Source organism: Procambarus clarkii, chromosome 15 (assembly GCF_040958095.1).
Source record: "Procambarus clarkii isolate CNS0578487 chromosome 15, FALCON_Pclarkii_2.0, whole genome shotgun sequence".
In the NCBI taxonomy this organism is placed as follows: Eukaryota; Metazoa; Arthropoda; class Malacostraca; order Decapoda; family Cambaridae; genus Procambarus; species Procambarus clarkii.
Genome location: NC_091164.1, coordinates 10767189 through 10789846, shown reverse-complemented (window position 1 = coordinate 10789846; position 22658 = coordinate 10767189). Strand labels below are relative to the sequence as shown.

General features: G+C 46.3%; 1 protein-coding gene across 2 annotated transcripts in view; it reads right to left on the bottom strand.

Moving 5' to 3' along the window:
- Positions 1-22658, bottom strand: part of LOC123759112 (neprilysin-1) — a 504536-nt gene that overhangs the window by 354139 nt on the left and 127739 nt on the right. The gene's annotated exons all lie outside the window — the stretch shown is intronic.

The window sequence follows — 22658 nt, the reverse complement described above, 5'->3', positions numbered from 1 at the left end:
ATACCTCAGGACACGATGTAAGTGGTATAATGAGTACAGGGTGATGTAAGGAGTCCTGTGAATATAATGAGTGCAGTGTATAATGAATACTGAGAGTATAGTGAGCTTAGGTCTGAGTAATGAGCACAGCTAGGCTCGTGTTATCTTGGGAAGGGGGGGGGATGAGATACTCACTGGTTGTGTGTGTATGTGTGTATGTGTGTGTGTGTGTGTGTGTGTGTGTGTGTGTGTGTGTGTGTGTGTGTGTGTGTGTGTGTGTGTGTGTGTGTGTGCGTGTGCGTGTGTGTTATGGAGAATGTGTGTTAAATGCCATAATATTGTTTTAATGTGATGTTTTGATAATAATTAGAATTAATTGTCAATTATTAATTGACTAATAGAAAAACAAGATGCCATGTTACCAAACGTTCATTCCTCCTTAAATGACAATAATTACAATAATCTACAGTACCACCAGAAATGATCAAACAATAGGAATGAATATGACAGCCCTCACATATAATAATTATATATGACCATAATTCCTCATTAGCAATATATGTCGGTTTAGGGACAGTAAACATAGAGGCGTCAGCTTGGCGGGGGGAAACTGATCCCTCTGGCTTCCCCCAACTGAGAACCATGAGCTCAATACAGTCAATTATGAGGGGAAATTCCCCCCCCCCCCTTTCCCTTCCCTAGCCTCTCACAATTTGTCCCGGGAAAATTTATTTTAATTATTTTTTTACTCCTAAAATTAACTACAAAAATAAATCTAAAACTAGTAATTTAACCATAAATTTGCTAGAAATCTTAAGAGGCGACACGTTTTTCACGTCTGGAGCAATCAGTGAGGAAATATTAGCAAGTTATGAGAGTTATAGAAAATGGGGTACTGGGTATAGACGTTTCTCTTTACTAGGAAATAAATAAGAAAACTCTAAGTGATGTATGTCAACACCTGTTGAGGTCTGTTTGTCAACACCTGTTGAGGTCTGTTTGTAAGCACCTGTTGAGGTCTGTTATGTCAACACCTGTTGAGGTCTGTTATGTTAACACCTGTTGAGGTCTGTTATGTCAACACCTGTTGAGGTCTGTTTGTAAGCACCTGTTGAGGTCTGTTATGTCAACACCTGTTGAGGTCTGTTTGTAAGCACCTGTTGAGGTCTGTTATGTCAACACCTGTTGAGGTCTGTTATGTTAACACCTGTTGAGGTCTGTTATGTCAACACCTGTTGAGGTCTGTTTGTAAGCACCTGTTGAGGTCTGTTATGTCAACACCTGTTGAGGTCTGTTATGTTAACACCTGTTGAGGTCTGTTATGTCAACACCTGTTGAGGTCTGTTTGTAAGCACCTGTTAAGGTCTGTTATGTCAACACCTGTTGAGGTCTGTTTGTAAGCACCTGTTGAGGTCTGTTATGTCAACACCTGTTGAGGTCTGTTATGTTAACACCTGTTGAGGTCTGTTATGTCAACACCTGTTGAGGTCTGTTTGTAAGCACCTGTTAAGGTCTGTTATGTCAACACCTGTTGAGGTCTGTTATGTTAACACCTGTTGAGGTCTGTTATGTCAACACCTGTTGAGGTCTGTTTGTAAGCACCTGTTGAGGTCTGTTATGTCAACACCTGTTGAGGTCTGTTTGTAAGCACCTGTTGAGGTCTGTTATGTCAACACCTGTTGAGGTCTGTTATGTCAACACCTGTTGAGGTCTGTTATGTCAACACCTGGTGAGGTCTGTTACGTTAACACCTGTTGAGGTCTGTTATGTCAACACCTGTTGAGGTCTGTTATGTCAACACCTGGTGAGGTCTGTATGTCAACACCTGGTGAGGTCTGTTTGTAAACACCTGTTGAGGTCTGTTACATCAACACCTGTTGAGGTCTGTATGTCAACACCTGTTGAGGTCTGTTATGTTAACACCTGTTGAAGTCTGTTTGTAAACACCTGTTGAGGTCTGTTATGTCAACACCTGTTGAGGTCTGTTTGTCAACAACTGGTGAGGTCTGTTTGTCAACAACTGGTGAGGTCTGTTTGTAAACACCTGTTGACGTCTGTTTGTAAACACCTGTTGACGTCTGTTTGTAAACACCTGTTGAGGTCTGTATGTCAACACCTGTTGAGGTCTGTATGTCAACACCTGTTGAGGTCTGTATGTCAACACCTGTTGAAGTCTGTTTGTAAACACCTGTTGAGGTCTGTTTGTCAACAACTGGTGAGGTCTGTTTGTCAACACCTGTTGAGGTCTGTATGTCAACACCTGGAAAGGTCTGTTATGTCAACACCTGTTGAGGTCTGTAGGTCAACACCTGTTGAGGTCTGTATGTCAACACCTGGTGAGGTCTGTTATGTTAACACCTGTTGAGGTCTGTTATGTTAACACCTGGTGAGGTCTGTTATGTTAACACCTGTTGAGGTCTGTTATGTTAACACCTGGTGAGGTCTGTTATGTTAACACCTGTTGAGGTCTGTTATGTTAACACCTGGTGAGGTCTGTTATGTTAACACCTGGTGAGGTCTGTTATGTTAACACCTGGTGAGGTCTGTTATGTTAACACCTGGTGAGGTCTGTTATGTTAACACCTGTTGAGGTCTGTTATGTTAACACCTGGTGAGGTCTGTTATGTTAACACCTGGTGAGGTCTGTTATGTCAACACCTGGTGAGGTCTGTTATGTCAACACCTGTTGAGGTCTGTTATGTCAACACCTGGTGAGGTCTGTTATGTCAACACCTGTTGAGGTCTGTTTGTCAACAACTGGTGAGGTCTGTATGTCAACAACTGGTGAGGTCTGTTATGTTAACACCTGTTGAAGTCTGTTTGTAAACACCTGTTGAGGTCTGTTATGTCAACACCTGTTGAGGTCTGTTATGTTAACACCTGTTGAAGTCTGTTTGTAAACACCTGTTGAGGTCTGTTATGTCAACACCTGGAAAGGTCTGTTATGTCAACACCTGTTGAGGTCTGTAGGTCAACACCTGTTGAGGTCTGTATGTCAACACCTGGTGAGGTCTGTTATTTTAACACCTGTTGAGGTCTGTTATGTCAACACCTGGTGAGGTCTGTTATGTTAACACCTGTTGAGGTCTGTTATGTCAACACCTGTTGAGGTCTGTTATGTCAACACCTGGTGAGGTCTGTATGTCAACACCTGGTGAGGTCTGTTTGTAAACACCTGTTGAGGTCTGTTACATCAACACCTGTTGAGGTCTGTATGTCAACACCTGTTGAGGTCTGTTATGTTAACACCTGTTGAAGTCTGTTTGTAAACACCTGTTGAGGTCTGTTATGTCAACACCTGTTGAGGTCTGTTTGTCAACAACTGGTGAGGTCTGTTTGTAAACACCTGTTGACGTCTGTTTGTAAACACCTGTTGAGGTCTGTATGTCAACACCTGTTGAGGTCTGTATGTCAACACCTGTTGAGGTCTGTATGTCAACACCTGTTGAGGTCTGTATGTCAACACCTGTTGAAGTCTGTTTGTAAACACCTGTTGAGGTCTGTATGTCAACACCTGGAAAGGTCTGTTATGTCAACACCTGTTGAGGTCTGTACGTCAACACCTGTTGAGGTCTGAATGTCAACACCTGTTGAGGTCTGTTTGTCAACACCTGTTGAGGTCTGTATGTCAACACCTGGAAAGGTCTGTTATGTCAACACCTGTTGAGGTCTGTACGTCAACACCTGTTGAGGTCTGAATGTCAACACCTGTTGAGGTCTGTACGTCAACACCTGTTGAGGTCTGAATGTCAACACCTGTTGAGGTCTGAATGTCAACACCTGTTGAGGTCTGAATGTCAACACCTGTTGAGGTCTGTACGTCAACACCTGTTGAGGTCTGAATGTCAACACCTGTTGAGGTCTGAATGTCATCACCTGTTGAGGTCTGTTTGTCAACACCTGGTGAGGTCTGTATGTCAACACCTGTTGAGGTCTGTTTGTCAACACCTGGTGAGGTCTGTATGTCAACACCTGTTGAGGTCTGTTTGTCAACACCTGGTGAGGTCTGTATGTCAACACCTGGTGAGGTCTGTTTGTCAACACCTGTTGAGGTCTGTTTGTCAACACCTGGTGAGGTCTGTATGTCAACACCTGTTGAGGTCTGTTTGTCAACACCTGGTGAGGTCTGTATGTCAACACCTGTTGAGGTCTGTTATGTCAACACCTGGTGAGGTCTGTATGTCAACACCTGGTGAGGTCTGTTTGTCAACACCTGTTGAGGTCTGTATGTCAACACCTGTTGAGGTCTGTATGTCAACACCTGTTGAGGTCTGTATGTCAACACCTGTTGGAGTCTGTTTGTAACCACCTGTTGAGGTCTGTTTGTTAACACCTGGTGAGGTCTGTATGTCAACACCTGGTGAGGTCTGTATGTCAACACCTGGTGAGGTCTGTATGTCAACACCTGGTGAGGTCTGTTATGTCAACACCTGGTGAGGTCTGTTATGTCAACACCTGCTGAGGTCTGTTATGTCAACACCTGTTGAGGTCTGTATGTCAACACCTGTTGAGGTCTGTATGATACCTGGAGATCGTCGAGTCTCACCAACTTGCTAATGAAAAATTCTCCCAACACCAAAAAAAAACACCTTGAAAGAGACCAAGGTTGTTTACGTCTACACGTGCCCACTTGGGGATTGTCAGCCCCAACGATCTCAGTATATAGGCAAGACAACAACGTCCCTCTCTAGGCGATCTCAGTATATAGGCAAGACAACAACGTCCATCTCTAGACGATCTCAGTATATAGGCAAGACAACAACGTCCATCTCTAGACGATCTCAGTATATAGGCAAGACAACAACGTCCATCTCTAGGCGATCTCAGTATATAGGAAAGACAACAACGTCCCTCTCTAGGCGAACTCAGTATATAGGCAAGACAACAACGTCCCTCTCTAGGCGATCTCAGTATATAGGCAAGACAATAACGTCCCTCTCTAGGCGATTAACAATGCACTAACAACAGGGCTCCATCAAGGAACATATAATCACCACACACAATGAAACGATCACCAGGGATATTTTAACGAGCAACACCGAAATAATTGATAGATACAATGGCAATAGAAGATTAGACATCAGTGAAGCGCTGCATATCAAGAAATCTAGACCATCAATCAATAACCAGTTAATACACAGTTACATTCTACCCACTTCAAGACCCCGGGACAATGCAGAAGCTGGACCGAATGACCCCTGCAACAAGACCGAAAGCATGTCAACATGTCATACTCTATGTTGATATATTTCATACCTTATTAATATCTCCCATATGTCATGTCATTCATCAATATGTCACCTAACCACCTCACTATAAGAGGATATAACTAGGTGCTAAGCACAGTAGAATTTGTCTTTGAGAATGTGAGGTGAGATCTTACGAAACGCATCACAAGGCGTCAGACACCAATAAAAAGTAAAAATGAACTTTGGAGAGTTAATTTTTCAATTTCCGGTTTCAGTGAAGAAAAAATAAGAATATCGAGAAATACGTGCCAGAATCATAAATCTAAAACTTTCTGTAGTTTTCAACGATATATATATATATATATATATATATATATATATATATATATATATATATATATATATATATATATATATATATATATATATATATATATATATATATATATATATATATATATTCAACACAATTAAACTGTTTACAGTTTTGCATAAATTATTATTAAAATTGTCTGACACATAAATTCAACTTCAAACATAAGCGTATTGAATTATTTTTGGTTATAGCTATATGACATGCATGTATACTGTATACTGTACACTGTACATTGTATATTGTATACTAAATATTATTCAGTACACTATATACTATACATTGTATACTGTACTTTGTGTATTGTAGACTGTACATTGTGTACTGTACACTGTATACTAAACACTATACTGTATATTATATGTTGTATATTGAACAGTGTAGACTGTACACTGTATATTGTACATGGCACACTATATATTATACATTGTGCACTGTATATTGTATACTGTATATTGCATACTATACATTGTATAAAGTATATTGTATAATGTATAGTATTAGTATAGACTAAACCAATGACCTACTTTTTTGTATTCCTGATTTCAGAACGTTCACAGACCTGTATCTACCCAAATCTTTCATTAAAAAAAATGTATAAACTCATCTATTGTGTTAATATGTCCCCCCTATTGATACCCCATTTTATACCCATTCATTTCCCTTCAACAATGGCACTCTTCGCCAGTCTAGAGAATGGCTTATGTGTTCCAATTCCTTTAGTAATTAGTAAAATTGTAATTAAATTGTGAAAAAACATCATTGTCTCCAGTCAAGGATTGCCCATTTGTAGCTAATAGATTTTAGTGTCTAGCCAATGATCGCTTATTGCAACCGGTTGCAACCCCCAGCAACCGGTTGCAACCCCCAGCAACCGGTTGCAACCCCCAGCAACCGGTTGCAACCCCCAGCAACCGGTTGCAACCCCCCAGCAACCGGTTGCAACCCCCCAGCAACCGGTTGCAACCCCCAGCAACCGGTTGCAACCCCCAGCAACCGGTTGCAACCCCCAGCAACCGGTTGCAACCACCAGCAAACGGTTGCAACCCCCAGCAACCGGTTGCAACCCCCCAGCAACCGGTTGCAACCCCCCAGCAACCGGTTGCAACCACCAGTAACCGGTTGCAACAACCAGCAACCGGTTGCAACCCCCAGCAACCGGTTGCAACCCCCAACAACCGGTTGCAACCCCCAGCAACCGGTTGCAACCCCCCAGCAAGCGGTTGCAACCCCCCAGCAACCGGTTGCAACCCCCCAGCAACCGGTTGCAACCCCCAGCAACCGGTTGCAACCCCCAGCAACCGGTTGCAACCCCCCAGCAACCGGTTGCAACCCCCAGCAACCGGTTGCAACCCCCAGCAACCGGTTGCAACCCCACAGCAACCGGTTGCAACCCCCCAGCAACCGGTTGCAACCCCCCAGCAACCGGTTGCAACCCCCAGCAACCGGTTGCAACCCCCAGCAACCGGTTGCAACCCCCAGCAACCGGTTGCAACCCCCAGCAACCGGTTGCAACCACCAGCAAACGGTTGCAACCCCCAGCAACCGGTTGCAACCCCCCAGCAACCGGTTGCAACCCCCAGCAACCGGTTGCAACCCCCAGCAACCGGTTGCAACCCCCCAGCAACCGGTTGCAACCCCCAGCAACCGGTTGCAACCCCCAGCAACCGGTTGCAACCCCACAGCAACCGGTTGCAACCCCCCAGCAACCGGTTGCAACCCCCAGCAACCGGTTGCAACCCCCAGCAACCGGTTGCAACCCCCAGCAACCGGTTGCAACCCCCCAGCAACCGGTTGCAACCCCCCAGCAACCGGTTGCAACCCCCAGCAACCGGTTGCAACCCCCAGCAACCGGTTGCAACCCCCAGCAACCGGTTGCAACCCCCCAGCAACCTGTTGCAACCCCCAGCAACCGGTTGCAACCCCCAGCAACCGGTCGCAACCCCCCAGCAACCGGTTGCAACCCCCAGCAACAGGTTGCAACCCCCAGCAACCGGTTGCAACCCCCAGCAACCGGTTGCAACCCCCAGCAACCGGTTGCAACCCCCAGCAACCGGTTGCAACCCCCAGCAACCGGTTGCAACCCCCCAGCAACCGGTTGCAACCCCCAGCAACCGGTTGCAACCCCCAGCAACCGGTTGCAACCCCCCAGCAACCGGTTGCAACCCCCCAGCAACCGGTTGCAACCCCCAGCAACCGGTTGCAACCACCCAGCAACCGGTTGCAACCCCCAGCAACCGGTTGCAACCCCCCAGCAACCGGTTGCAACCCCCCAGCAACCGGTTGCAACCCCCCAGCAACCGGTTGCAACCCCCAGCAACCGGTTGCAACCCCCAGCAACCGGTTGCAACCCCCAAATCACAAATTAGATTTGACAAAAACCTAACCATATTAAAAATCTTTTATCATAAAAATGTTTTTGGTACAAATATACAATTTTTCAATAGTTAGTGAAGTATATTGTGGTATATGGGAAAAATATATATATATATATAAAACGAAAAAAATAGGCGGGTCAATGGCCTGCTCCACGTGCACTATTTACAGTGTATATTGTATACTGTAGTTTGTATACTGTAGTTTGTATACAATATATACTAAGTACTGCACACTGCATAGTGTATACTGTACATTGTATACTATATATTGTATACTGTACGTTCTATAATGTATATTGTATACTGCACGTTGTATATCGTGCACTGTGCATTGTACACTGTATACAGTGTATTGCATATTGTACATTGTATATGAGTCACAATAACGTGGCTGAAGATATGATGACCAAATTATATGGTCATCATATATGATGATGACATATATCAAAGATATAAAGATATGATGACAGAAACGTGGTACACTGTATATATTACATACGGTACATTATATACTATAATACAGTTCATTGTATACTGTACATTGTTTTCTATATACTGTACATATTATACTGCACATTATATACTGTACATTGTATAATATATATTGTATACTATGTATATTGTATACTGTATATTGAATATTGTACAATTTAAACTCTACCTAGAATACTGTTTATTGTATTCTATCTGTACCTGGCCACGCTTTGCTGTGGCTGTTGCTGAGCCACAGCAGTCTCTCCCACTCCTCCCAACCATTCCCTCTCCTTCCTCGTCCCCTCGTCCTCCCAACCATTCCCCACTCCCTCGTCTGATGATCAAATGATCTGATGTTCCCATCAGAAAATGAGGAACATCAAATGATCTGGGGCCAGATTCACGAAGAAGTGATGCAAACTCTTACGAACCTGTACATCTTTTCTCAATCTTTGGCGGCTTTGTTCACAATTATTAAACAGTTAATGAGCTCCGAAGCACCAGGAGGCTGTTTATAACAATAACAACAGTTGATTGGCAAGTTTTCATGCTTGTAAACTGTTTAATAAATGTAACCAAAGTCGTCAAAGATTGAGGAAAGATGTACACGTTCGTAAGTACTTGCGTAACTGCTTCGTGAATCTGGCCCCAAATTTTGCCTTTACTTAAATATAAGAAAAACAGTTCAAAAAAACGAAATGAAAACAATGAAAAAATAAAAAAATAAACTATACTCACGAAATGAACGATATGGTAAACAACACAGCGCAATTCCAACGCAATGTCACACAAAATAATTAAATCAAAGTGAAAATAAATCGAAATTATGAAAATTCCATTTATCACTGAAATCGGAAACATAGAAATGGAATCGTAACATAATTAGTATAGCGTGTGTTGGTCTTACGTGCAACAGATGGTGCTGCTTTTCAAAAACGTATGTTTTTTTTCCTTTCACAGGGGCGGCATCTATATAGTAAGTATATAAAAACATGCGCGTATTCGAATGGAATGTTGTGTCAAAATTTCAAAGCAATTGGTGAAGAACTTTCGGACATTAGCGATTATGAACAAACGAACATTTCCATTTGTATTTATATAGATTATACATTGTATACTGTATATTGTATACTGTATATTGTATACTGTATAATGTAATGTAAAGTAAATGTTAAAATATTGTACTCATTGTCGCTCCAGACGTACTGTTAATGTTAGGTCATGTTCTCTGCTGGGTCACTATAGTATAGTGAGGACCGTGTGGTGTCTGCTGGGTCACTATAGTATGGTGAGGACCGTGTGGTGTCTGCTGGGTCACTATAGTATGGTGAGGGCCGTGTGGTGTCTGCTGGGCCACTATAGTATAGTGAGGCCCGTGTGGTGTCTGCTGGGTCACTATAGTATGGTGAGGACCGTGTGGTGTCTGCTGGGTCACTATAGTATGGTGAGGGCCGTGTGGTGTCTGCTGGGTCACTATAGTATAGTGAGGACCGTGTGGTGTCTGCTGGGTCACTATAGTATGGTGAGGACCGTGTGGTGTCTGCTGGGTCACTATAGTATGGTGAGGACCGTGTGGTGTCTGCTGGGTCACTATAGTATGGTGAGGACCGTGTGGTGTCTGCTGGGTCACTATAGTATGGTGAGGGCCGTGTGGTGTCTGCTGGGTCACTATAGTATGGTGAGGACCGTGTGGTGTCTGCTGGGTCACTATAGTATGGTGAGGACCGTGTGGTGTCTGCTGGGTCACTATAGTATGGTGAGGACCGTGTGGTGTCTGCTGGGTCACTATAGTATGGTGAGGGCCGTGTGGTGTCTGCTGGGTCACTATAGTATAGTGAGGCCCGTGTGGTGTCTGCTGGGTCACTATAGTATAGTGAGGACCGTGAGGTGTCTGCTGGGTCACTATAGCATACTGATCCCCCGTGTGGTGTCTGCACGGGGGGCCTCGCGGCTGAAATGACAGCGCTCGTGGGTCGTAGTCCTAAGAACCCGGGTTCGATTCCCGGTCGAAGCAGACACAAATCGACAGTTTCTTTCACCCTGATGCACCTGTTCACCTTGCTGTAAATAGGTACCTGGGAGTTAAACGGCTGCTACAGACTGCTTTCTGGGGATGTGTGTGTTAGAGAGAAATATATGTAGTAGATATAAGGGAGGATAAATATATTGGTTAGAAAGGCGGGGTCCAAGAGCTAATAGCTCAATTCTGGAGGCACAAATAGTAAACACACACACGCACAGACAGACACACACACACACTGTCTCTTTCCCTCTCTCTCTCTCTCTCTCTCTCTCTCTCTCTCTCTCTCTCTCTCTCTCTCTCTCTCTCTCTCTCTCTCTCTCTCTCCCTTAATCTCTCACTCTCTCCATCTCCCTTAAATCCCCTTCAGGGTGACATTGTCTCATGACAACACCGCTGGAAAAACTGCATTTTTAGCCTTCAAAGGATTTGTACACAATAGAGGGAGCGGGGGACGCCAGGGGGGGGGGGAGAGAGGGAGCAGGGAACGTCAGTGGGAGAGAGAGAGGGAGCAGGGAACGCCAGTGGGAGAGAGAGAGGGGATCAGGGAACGTCAGTGGGAGAGAGGGGGAGCAGGGAACGTCAGTGGGAGAGAGAGGGAGCGGGGAACGTCAGTGAGAGAGAGAGAGGGGAGCAGGGAACGCCAGTGGGAGAGAGAGGGGAGCAGGGAACGTCAGTGGGAGAGAGAGGGGAGCAGGGAACGTCAGTGGGAGAGAGAGGGAGCAGGGAACGTCAGTGGGAGAGAGAGAGGGGGAGCAGGGAACGTCAGTGGGAGAGAGGGGGAGCAGGGAAAGTCAGTGGGAGAGAGAGAGGGAGCAGGGAACGTCAGTGGGAGAGAGAGAGGGGGAGCAGGGAACGTCAGTGGGAGAGAGAGAGGGAGCAGGGAACGTCAGTGGGAGAGAGAGAGGGGAGCAGGGAACGTCAGTGGGAGAGAGGGGGAGCAGGGAACGTCAGTGGGAGAAAGAGGGAGCAGGGAACGTCAGTGGGAGAGAGAGAGGGAGCAGGGAACGTCAGTGGGACAGAGAGAGGGGAGCAGGGAACGTCAGTGGGAGAGAGAGAGGGAGCAGGGAACGTCAGTGGGAGAGAGAGGGAGCAGGGAACGTCAGTGGGAGAAAGAGGGAGCAGGGAACGTCAGTGGGAGAGAGAGAGGGAGCAGGGAACGTCAGTGGGAGAGAGAGAGGGAGCAGGGAACGTCAGTGGGACAGAGAGAGGGAAGCAGGGAACGTCAGTGGGAGAGAAAGAGGGAGCAGGGAACGTCAGTGGGAGAGAGAGAGGGAGCAGGGAACGTCAGTGGGACAGAGAGAGGGGAGCAGGGAACGTCAGTGGGAGAGAGAGAGGGAGCAGGGAACGTCAGTGGGAGAGAGGGGGAGCAGGGAACGTCAGTGGGAGAAAGAGGGAGCAGGGAACGTCAGTGGGAGAGAGAGAGGGAGCAGGGAACGTCAGTGGGACAGAGAGAGGGGAGCAGGGAACGTCAGTGGGAGAGAAAGAGGGAGCAGGGAACGTCAGTGGGAGAGAGAGAGGGAGCAGGGAACGTCAGTGGGACAGAGAGAGGGGAGCAGGGAACGTCAGTGGGAGAGAGAGAGGGAGCAGGGAACGTCAGTGGGAGAGAGAGGGAGCAGGGAACGTCAGTGGGAGAGAGAGAGGGAGCGGGGAACGTCAGTAGAAGAGAGAGGGAGCAGGGAACGTCAGTGGGAGAGAGGGGGAGCCGGGGAACGTCAGACGAGGGGAACAACGTTAAAAGAGCCGACTAACTCTAATAAAAATACAAAGATAAATTAACTAAAGATAAATTAAATGATAATTAACAAGATAAATTTAACACAACTTTTCGTAGTTCCCACACATTTGTTTATATATATAAATTTAGGTACCATTAAGGTGCCTGATCAGAGACCGGGCCGCGGGGGCTTCGACCCCCCGGAATCACCGCAAGGTAAACAGAAAATAAGGTAACCATTCTTGTTACAAGTTTAAATTGTAACAAGAATTTAAATTCATGTTCCCCCCCCCCCCAACCACCACCACTCTCCCCCCCCCCCAACCACCACCACTCTCCCCCCCCCCAACCACCACCACTCCCCCCCCCCAACCACCACCACTCCCCCCCCCCAACCACCACCACTCTCCCCGCCCCCAACCACCACCACTCTCCCCCCCAACCACCACCACTCTCCCCCCCAACCACCACCACTCCCCCCCCCCAACCACCACAACTCCCCATCCCCAACCACCACCACTCTCCCCGCCCCCAACCACCACCACTCTCCCCCCCAACCACCACCACTCTCCCCCCCAACCACCACCACTCCCCCCCCCCCCCCAACCACCACAACTCCCCATCCCCAACCACCACCACTCTCCCCCCCCCCAACCACCACCACTCTCCCCCCCCCAACCACCACCACTCTATATATCTATAAAATAAAAAAGATTAACACAATCTCCTCCATTCCCTCCCAGTCACAGTTCTGTTAACATATAAACATTAACAATCATATATAAGATTATTTCCTAAACTCTACTTTGTACCGTAGTTGGATTAGAGTGTGAGAGAACCACGTAGTTAAGACGTTTAGCCAGACGGCGATGGGGTTGAGGGGTTCCTCGGTCTCCATCTTAACTACACCTTGTTGTATATATGTGAGGTAGGGCCAACAAGGTCGTTTGACTTCACAGCTTCGTCATGTGATGACCCCGCAATGTTATCTGGGGTGTGTGTGTAGGGCGATAGTCAGTGTGGGAGATGTGGGTCACTAAAACTGTCTGTCTGTCTGTCTGCCCGGCGTTCTGTCTGTCTGTCTGTGGCTTTGTCTTCCTCTGCTATTGTCTCTCGTAGTCACGGTCTCAGTCTTTTAAAGGTGGACGAGAGAATGGTTATCATTCTCATTACATTTGTAAGGAATGGAATTGCAGTCTTCTCGGGCACGTAAGTCTACCGGGAGACATTATGTTAAGAACAATTAGGTGTATACGCACACACGGACGTTCGCGCGCGTGCACACACACACACACACACACACACATCACACACACACACACACACACACACACACACACACACACACACATCACACACACACACACACACACACACACACACACATCACACATACACACACACACACACACACACACACACACATACACACACACACACACACACACACACACACACACACACACACACACACACACATCACACACACACACACACACACACACACACACACACACACACACACACACACATCACACACACACACACACACACACACACACACACACACACACACACACACACACACACATCACACACACACACACACACACACACACACACACATACACACACACACACACACACACACACACACACACACACACACACACACACACACACACACACACACATACACACACACACACACACACACACACACACACACACACACACACACACACACACACACACACACACACATCACACACACACACACACACACACACACACACACACACACACACACACACACACACACACACACACACACACATCACACACACACACACACACACACACACACACACACACACATACACACACACACACACACACACACACACACACACACACATACACACACACACACACACACACACACACACACACACACATCACACACACACACACACACACACACACACACACATCACAATTCTCAGAAAGATACAGAATAATCTTCCTCATCCCGACCCACAAACGCTCCAGTGTTACAGTGGTATATACAAAATTCAGTAGACCGCTTGTAAATACAGCAATAATAAATAATAAATTATTATCAAAATTGATAATAATGTATTTAATAAGAGTGTATTTTCCTAGGTATAGATAATACTTCCCAGACGTTATTAGTATATGTATGAACTTCCCCAACATCATACAGATCTCATACAAATACAACAGGTCCAATACCCATACAACAGGTCCAATACCCATACAACAAGTTCAATACCCATACAACAGGTCCAATACCCATACAACAAGTTCAATACCCATACAACAGGTCCAATACCCATACAACAGGTCCAATACCCATACAACAAGTTCAATACCCATACAACAGGTCCAATACCCATACAACAGAACCCATGCAAATACAACTGGTCCAATACAAATTTACCTGAGGGCCACTAATACTAGTGGCTTGGATGAGAACAAGAAGCCGGCGGCTTGTCAAACCCCCTTCCCATTTGCCCTAATGATCTTTTCCAGCTGTATTTTAAAACCCAGCAGAGTTTTGGCGTTTACGGCTTCGGCGGGTAGGCGGTTCCATAACCCAATGGGCCAAAAAGCATCTCCTGTTATCAGTCCTACATTGTGGCTTGCTGAGCTTGAACCCGTAGATCCTCGCTCGTGTTACATCTGACCTTTTGAACACAATTGTCCGGATCAACATCCTCCAAATTGTTCAGTATTTTAAAGGTTTCGATGAGATCCACCCTGTCATGCCTGTCGATTAGTCGATTAAGGCAGCGTCTGGGATGCTCTCGGACGCAGGTTCGAATCCTTGTTACGGCCCTTGTGGATTTGTTCATCTGTCACGCCTGGTTTGCAGTGTTGTTAGCCCTGTGGCCCTCAGCCGTTCCTGATACGAGAGATGACTTAGCTCTGGAATGACTTTTGTTGCCCGGTGTTGCACCTTCTCCAGAGCAGCTACGTCTGTCTGGAGATGAGGTCTCCATGCCTGGATGCAACACTCCAGGTGGAGGCGCACCAGAGACTTGTACAACTGATCGACTACTTTCTTTTTCTTGAAGGTAAAGCTACGCTCGATTATTCCCAGGGTTTGGGTTCGCTTTTTTTACTGCCGTTCCCACTTGTTGTGCAACTTGTAGTGAAATACAACAGAATCCATGCAAATACAACAGATCCAATACAAATATAAGTCCCATACAAATACAACAGATCCAATACAAATTCAACAGATCCTATACAAATGCAACAGCTCCCTAACAAATACATTAATACAAGTACAACAGGAGCTGAATCAATCTTCCAGAATCAGAAATGTATTTTGCCCAAAATAGTTCACTCAAGTCACGATAGTAAATAAACCTGACTTGTAGAAACTGTCTATATTTGTCAAATATATATATACCCATATCTCCTATGTTGGCCTAGCCAAGATGTCCCCATAAAATATAACGGACATACTTTGCTTGAGGTATATTACCAAGCCTGTTATTGATTTCATTCACTCGTTGAAGTTTGGAATCCGGTCTGTGTTTTCTTGAAAATATTTTTCTCAAGAGCCTTCAAAGGAAAAAACTCACCAGTTATTATAAATTGTTGTGATTAGTTCGAGTGAATACAAGACGCACTCGCTGAGACAACGACGAAGACTCGGGAGGACTAACCCGAGGACTAACCCGAGGACTAACCCGAGGACTAGCCTAAGGACTAACCCGATGAGTAACCTGAGGACTAACCCGAGGACTAACCTGAGGACTAACCTGAGGACTAACCCGAGGACTAACCCGAGGACTAACCCGAGGACTAACCTGAGGACTAACCCGAGGACTAACCCGAGGACTAACCCGAGGACTAACCTGAGGACAACTGGTGGCAGACAGCTGGGGAAGGTGTGGAGGCTAGGAGGGCTCGCGTATGACTGCCTTAGAGTCAGTTGGTGGTAAACAACACAACTACCTTCTCTCCCACGACCCTTTCCATGTGCCCCCCCTCCCCCTCCCCCTCCCTCCTCCACCCCTCATCCTTTCAAGACACTATAGACCTGTCCACCCACACTCGTAGCTTCCCTCCCATCCCCCTTCGTCTCTTTCTCACAAGTCACTCCCATATCCCTAATATGGGAGGGATATGGGAGGGATATTTATACACTCTCAAAATTTATGTACAAAGCTTGCGGCATAACTTTTTATAAACCTCACATAAAGCCTTATAAAAGCCAGGACTCTACAGGAATGCATCAGGACTCGTAGGAACGTCCAAGGATCCTTCACACTACCCAGGATATGTGTGTGGACTTAAAGGGTCCTGTAGCTTTCTTCAAAGCTTTTCAAAACTCCCAAAGACTTCCCAGAACCCTTCAAATGCCTCGCGTAGGACTCTCCATCACTGTCAGTGAGCTCTTCAAAGAACTGGCAACAATGGGTGCAAGTTGGAGGCGATTTCTCTTTAGGAAGCATATGGGCAAGTTCTGTTTTGAAACAGGGTTGTGGGTGAGAGGAATAGGCTGCCAGGAAACTGAGATAAACGGTTTAACATTGTTCAAGAATAGGTTGGATAGGAATATGGGTGAGAAGTGGTGGATTTAAACAGGATCCGCATGTATAGGAATACCATATATACTATATAATTCCTAGCTAATAGGAATACCGCGGTGTTCCCTAAATTTGTACGTTCTTTGCTTTCTCTCTGTGCCATTGGTCACCGCCAGATCTTCTAGAACGTCTAAAGTTATGTTGCCTTCCTCTGAAAGTTTTTTTCCCCCCTCAAGGACATGCCAGGATCTCCAGTAATCCCCTACAGCATTTACCGAACGTCACACGGCCTTCCCCAGATCCATGTCAGGACTTCAAAGGTGTTCTCGAACCTTCTTACGGCCTCCTAGAAGACCATCGTCTGGACCAACAACAAAAAAATACCCGAGACTTCCCAAGACAATTAGACTTCTCGGACTTTAAAAAAAAAGACTTGAATTACCAGTAAAAGACATTCAAGTGTTTTCCGTGACTCTTCAAGAATGCTTAAGATAACTGGAATCCTTTTTATAGATCTACGATTAACTATCACTAAGACTTCGAAAATTCTTCTCGAAAATTCTGTTGAAAATAATCAATAATATTCGGGACTTTTCAGAATGTTTAAAAACTCAGGACACATTCCAGACCCACAAAACACCACGAAAATTCCAGAAATTTGAAAGGCACTCTAGGGGCGCCTGACAGCTGAGTGGACAGCGCTTCGGATTCATAGTCCTGAGGTTCCGGGTTCGATCCCCGGTGGAGGCGGAAACAAATAGGCAGAATTTATTTCACCCTTGAAGCCCCTGTTCACCTAGCAGTAAATAGGTACCTGGGAGTTAGACAGCTGCTACGGGCTGCTTCCTGGGGGTGTGTAACAAACAGGAGGCCTGGTCGAGGACCGGGCCGCGGGGACGCTAAGCCCCGAAATTCTCTGAAGATAACCTTAAAATAACCTCAAGAAGGGCTCTGCCAAAGGGTCTTCCTTACCCCGTGACCTTTCCAGAACCTACAAGATACCTCGTGACCTTTCCAGAACCTACAAGACACTTCGTGACCTTTCCAGAACCTACAAGACACCTCGTGACCTTTCCAGAACCTACAAGATACCTCGTGACCTTTCCAGAACCTACAAGATACCTCGTGACCTTTCCAGAACCTACAAGACACTTCGTGACCTTTCCAGAACCTACAAGACACATCGTGACCTTTCCAGAACCTACAAGACACCCCGTGACCTTTCCAGAACCTACAAAATACCCCGTGACCTTTCCAGAACCTACAAGACACCTCGTGACCTTTCCAGAACCTACAAGATACCTCGTGACCTTACCAGAACCTACAAGACACCTCGTGACCTTTCCAGAACCTACAAGACACTTCGTGACCTTACGAGAACCTACAAGACACCTCGTGACCTTTTCCAGGATCTTCGAGACACCAGGTAATCTGTCCCAAGACCTTCAAAGACACCTGGTGACCTTTCCAGGACTTCTCCTGCACTCGCCGACCCTCCCAGGCCTTGCAAGGCCCCCCGGGACCCGCCGGGTGCACCCAGCATGACGTGCAGACTGTGCGTTTGACATGTATGCAAAAATAAGAATCCGGTCCGTTTGTGCAGACATCCTGAATATGTCTCTGTTATATCCAAGAATTTCTGGAATTCTTGCTTAAAAAAAAAATCCCTGCTCAATAACAGTTATGATAAGAACATTTGAAGTACAGATAAGATTGACAAGTTACAATAATAATAATAAGAGTGAACATGTTTTCTTAGACGTTCTTAGCTGGTATATGAAACTAGCCCAAACAAACAAATATACACACTCTCCTGAGAACTTATGAGCCGACAACATGGATGAAAATGGACCTTTACACTGCACTCTCCTAAACAATTACAACAAATAACACGGTCAAACTATACACAAATATTTCGAGAGAGATCGAAGCGTTAGGAAATAGCTAGTTATTATTTCTTGCACGTTAAAAATGTTTCGGTTATTTCTTAACATTAAGTTACAACAGCTTAGTGTTTTCTCCTGATAATTACCTTACCTTGCCATGATACCATCACAAAAAAAAATATATATATAGACATATATATTTTTTTTTTACATTATGTTAGTTTGTTGAAAACACATATATAACAATCCCTGTTCGAAAACCTTATTGCAGAGGTGGGGTGCGAGCCCAAATTACAGCAGGCATTACCTCTCTGGGTCGCGACACTGAGGCGCTGGAACAGCAAACTGGCCACCAAGGGTCTCGGATCTAACCACTAACAATGTTCTATGTACCTATTAGTTTGCCGGGTCTCCCTAAAGGTGGCTGCTCTATAAACCTTAGCTCAGTTAATGAGCAAACCATACGCCAGAAGATGAGACGACGACGTTTCGAACAGCTCAACTGTTCTATAGATCCACATCATCATCAATCATCAATTCTACATCAGCCAATGTAGATGCCCCCGTGAAGTTCTACACAAGCTGTTTATCATCATCCCTCCATGGTAGAAGGGTAACTCCGTCTCGGCATTTGTGACCTGTCAGGTCTGTCAGGTCTGTCAGGTCTGTCAAGTCTGTCAGGTCTGCACAGTTGAGGTACCCTTTGTGCCGGACAATTTGCTGTAGCCAAACTTCTCACAATGTCATTGACTGCTTCATGTTTGGCACTCTTCCCGCCCGACTTACGACGGATGAGACTATGGCAGCGCGTACTGGTCAACCGACGCATAGCCGCAGATGGGGGACATCAAAACCTAATTGATGAGGTCGAAGCATCGTTGCAGCTTCCGTACGGATGTTTCCGACAGCTGCCCTGGCAACGAGGCGCCGAAGTGTGTTACCCACGGCGATGGGTCTGACTCTATCATCCTTCCCCTTTAGGGAACAGTGGGATGCTTCGGAGAAGAGTGGTTTAATTATGTCTGGGATCAGCCCAGAGAGACACAGTTGTTGACAAACTTGGTGACCTCTTGACAGCTGTGTCTCGGTAACTTGGCCGAGAACTGGGTTTGTCATCTCCTTGAGACGCTGAGGTCTTACTCCAGTCTACTCTTCCCTGCTAAGCCTGGCGGAAATGACATGATTACTTTGTATACCTCTGACTCTTGAAGAAATAGGTCTGAGATCTTTGTCTCAGAACCCGAAAACCAGTCTCGTGAGAACCCAGTTCTCTGGAGAACTGGGTTCTCATGATGCTCTGGGAAGGTGTTTCTCTCTCTCAGCGAATTGGCTGAAGCAGTATTTCCAGGTGCAATTGTGTATTCACTAGTAATTAACCTAACTGCTCCAACTGTGCTGCCCTCTGGAAATTTTTGGTTCACTTGGGTTCCTATTTTCAAACTGTTATTGGAACTCTTAGGTCGACCACGGCAATTATTGCACTGATGACGGACGGGGATCAAGTTATCACCTCTGGGAAAAATTATATATTGACCTTGTGACCGCTGAGGCTAGCGACTTGCCTCCTCTTGATGGCCCGACTCAACAAATATTGTCAAACAAGAACGAATTAAGACGTACATTGATGGTGCCCAGAGCATTAATGTTGCCAACCGTAAATACACCTTCTTGAAGTTTGTATATTTTCCTACTCCAAATAGGGGAATGTGGGGAGAGTGTAGTGGTGGTGGATGCTGTGGTCGCCCTCAGGAGGTCATCTGATGACAGGAAGCTTGCGGGGGATGAGTGGGGATTTCCTAGGAGACACGTGGCCCTCTTTATAGGCACCGTCCATGACCCTTCACACCTGTTGATTTTGCATTAACTCTCATCGTTTTTAAAGCTGAAATCTTCGCCATAGACCCGACACGTTCCTTTGGGTGCTTTGTTCACCAGTGTTCTTGACTACGAGGGCCCGCATTGGTTGGGGCGGCCTCTCCATCCTTCAGCACCTGGTGCATTATTCATATTCTTCATGAATGAGAGTTTCCTTTAAGGTAGGCGCTGGGGTGACGTTGGGCGTGAGGTTGAAGCAAAAAAAAATATGCTTGAACAAATACTTGTTGCATTTGCTATTGCAGATCTGCAAACAAGCAGGAGACACTTCAAGATCAGAGTTGCAAATATGTCAAACTCAAATAAACACTTTTGCAAGTAGGAGCAAATGTTTACAGAGAGGCAGCTGCCAGAGTGGTTGCTTCTCCAGACAGCTGCCAGAGTGGTTGCTTCTCCAGACAGTTGCCAGAGTGGTTGCTTCTCCAGACAGCTGCCAGAGTGGTTGCTTCTCCCCACAGCTGCCAGAGTGGCTGCTTCTCCCCACAGCTGCCAGAGTGGTTGCTTCTCCAGACAGCTGCCAGAGTGGTTGCTTCTCCAGACAGCTGCCAGAGTGGTTGCTTCTCCAGACAGCTGCCAGAGTGGCTGCTTCTCCCCACAGCTGCCAGAGTGGCTGCTTCTCCCCACAGCTGCCAGAGTGGTTGCTTCTCCACACAGCTGCCAGAGTGGTTGCTTCTCCCCACAGCTGCCAGAGTGGTTGCTTCTCCCCACAGCTGCCAGAGTGGTTGCTTCTCCCCACAGCTGCCAGAGTGGTTGCTTCTCCCCACAGCTGCCAGAGTGGTTGCTTCTCCCCACAGCTGCCAGAGTGGCTGCTTCTCCCCACAGCTGCCAGAGTGGTTGCTTCTCCCCACAGCTGCCTGAGTGGGTGCTTCTCCCCACAGCTGCCAGAGTGGCTGCTTCTCCCCACAGCTGCCAGAGTGGCTGCTTCTCCCCACAGCTGCCAGAGTGGGTGCTTCTCCCCACAGCTGCCAGAGTGGGTGCTTCTCCCCACAGCTGCCAAAGGTTAAACTGGCAGACAATTGAGAATTCTAAAATATTGCCATAAATCTTGACATAAAGACTGTTGAAGGGTCCACAAAATGCTCAGAAAATGCCTTATCGTTTGGAGTGATTCCAAAGGCCTCGACGCCTCCAAAACTCTACTTCAAAGCCAATAGAGTAACATAAAATTAAAACTCCATAACAGGTCGGCATAAATCACAAGCAGCCTCTCACTTAAGCGAATTTAATACACTTCAAAAAGTAACTTCGGGAGAGGTCTCTCTCTCTCTCTCTCTCTCTCTCTCTCTCTCTCTCTCTCTCTCTCTCTCTCTCTCTCTCTCTCTCTCTCTCTCTCTTCCTCTCCCACCTTTCCTTTCCTTCTTCCCTACACACTTATTCCCTTTCTGGCAATATTTTTGGATTGCCAGAAAGCCTTTGACACAGTACCACACAAGAGACTAGTGCACAAGCTGGAGATGCAGGCAGGAGTGAAAGGGAAGGTACTCCATTGGATAAGAGAGTACCTAAGCAACAGGACACAGCGAGTCACTGTGAGGGGTGAGGTCTCAGATTGGCGAGACGTCACCAGTGGAGTCCCGCAGGGGTCAGTCCTTGGACCTATACTGTTTCTGATATATGTAAATGATCTCCCAGAGGGTATAGAATCGTTCCTCTCATTGTTTGCTGATGATGCAAAAATCATGAGGAGGATTAAGACAGAGGAAGATAGTATCAGGCTACAAGAGGACCTAGACAGACTGAATGAAAGATCCAACAAATGACTACTAAAGTTCAACCCGAGTAAATGCAAAGTAATGAAACTAATCGGTGGAAACAGGCCAGACACAGGATACCGAATGGGAAATGAAGTAATTTATGAAACGGACAGAGAGAAAGATCTAGGAGTTGATATCACACCAAACCTGTCTTCACATAAAAAGAATAACATCTGCGGTGTATGCGAGGCTGGCTAACATCAGAACTGCCTTCAGGAACCTGTGTAAGGAATCATTCAGAACTTTGTATACCACATACGTAAGACCAATCCTGGAGTATGCGGCCCCCGTATGGAGCCCGTACCTTGTCAAGCACAAGGCGAAGCTTGAAAAAGTTCAGAGGAATGCCACTAGACTAGTCCCAGAACTAAGAGGAAAGGCTGCGTGAAATGCACCTCACGACACAGGAAGAAAGAAAAGTAAGGGGAGACATGATCACTACCTA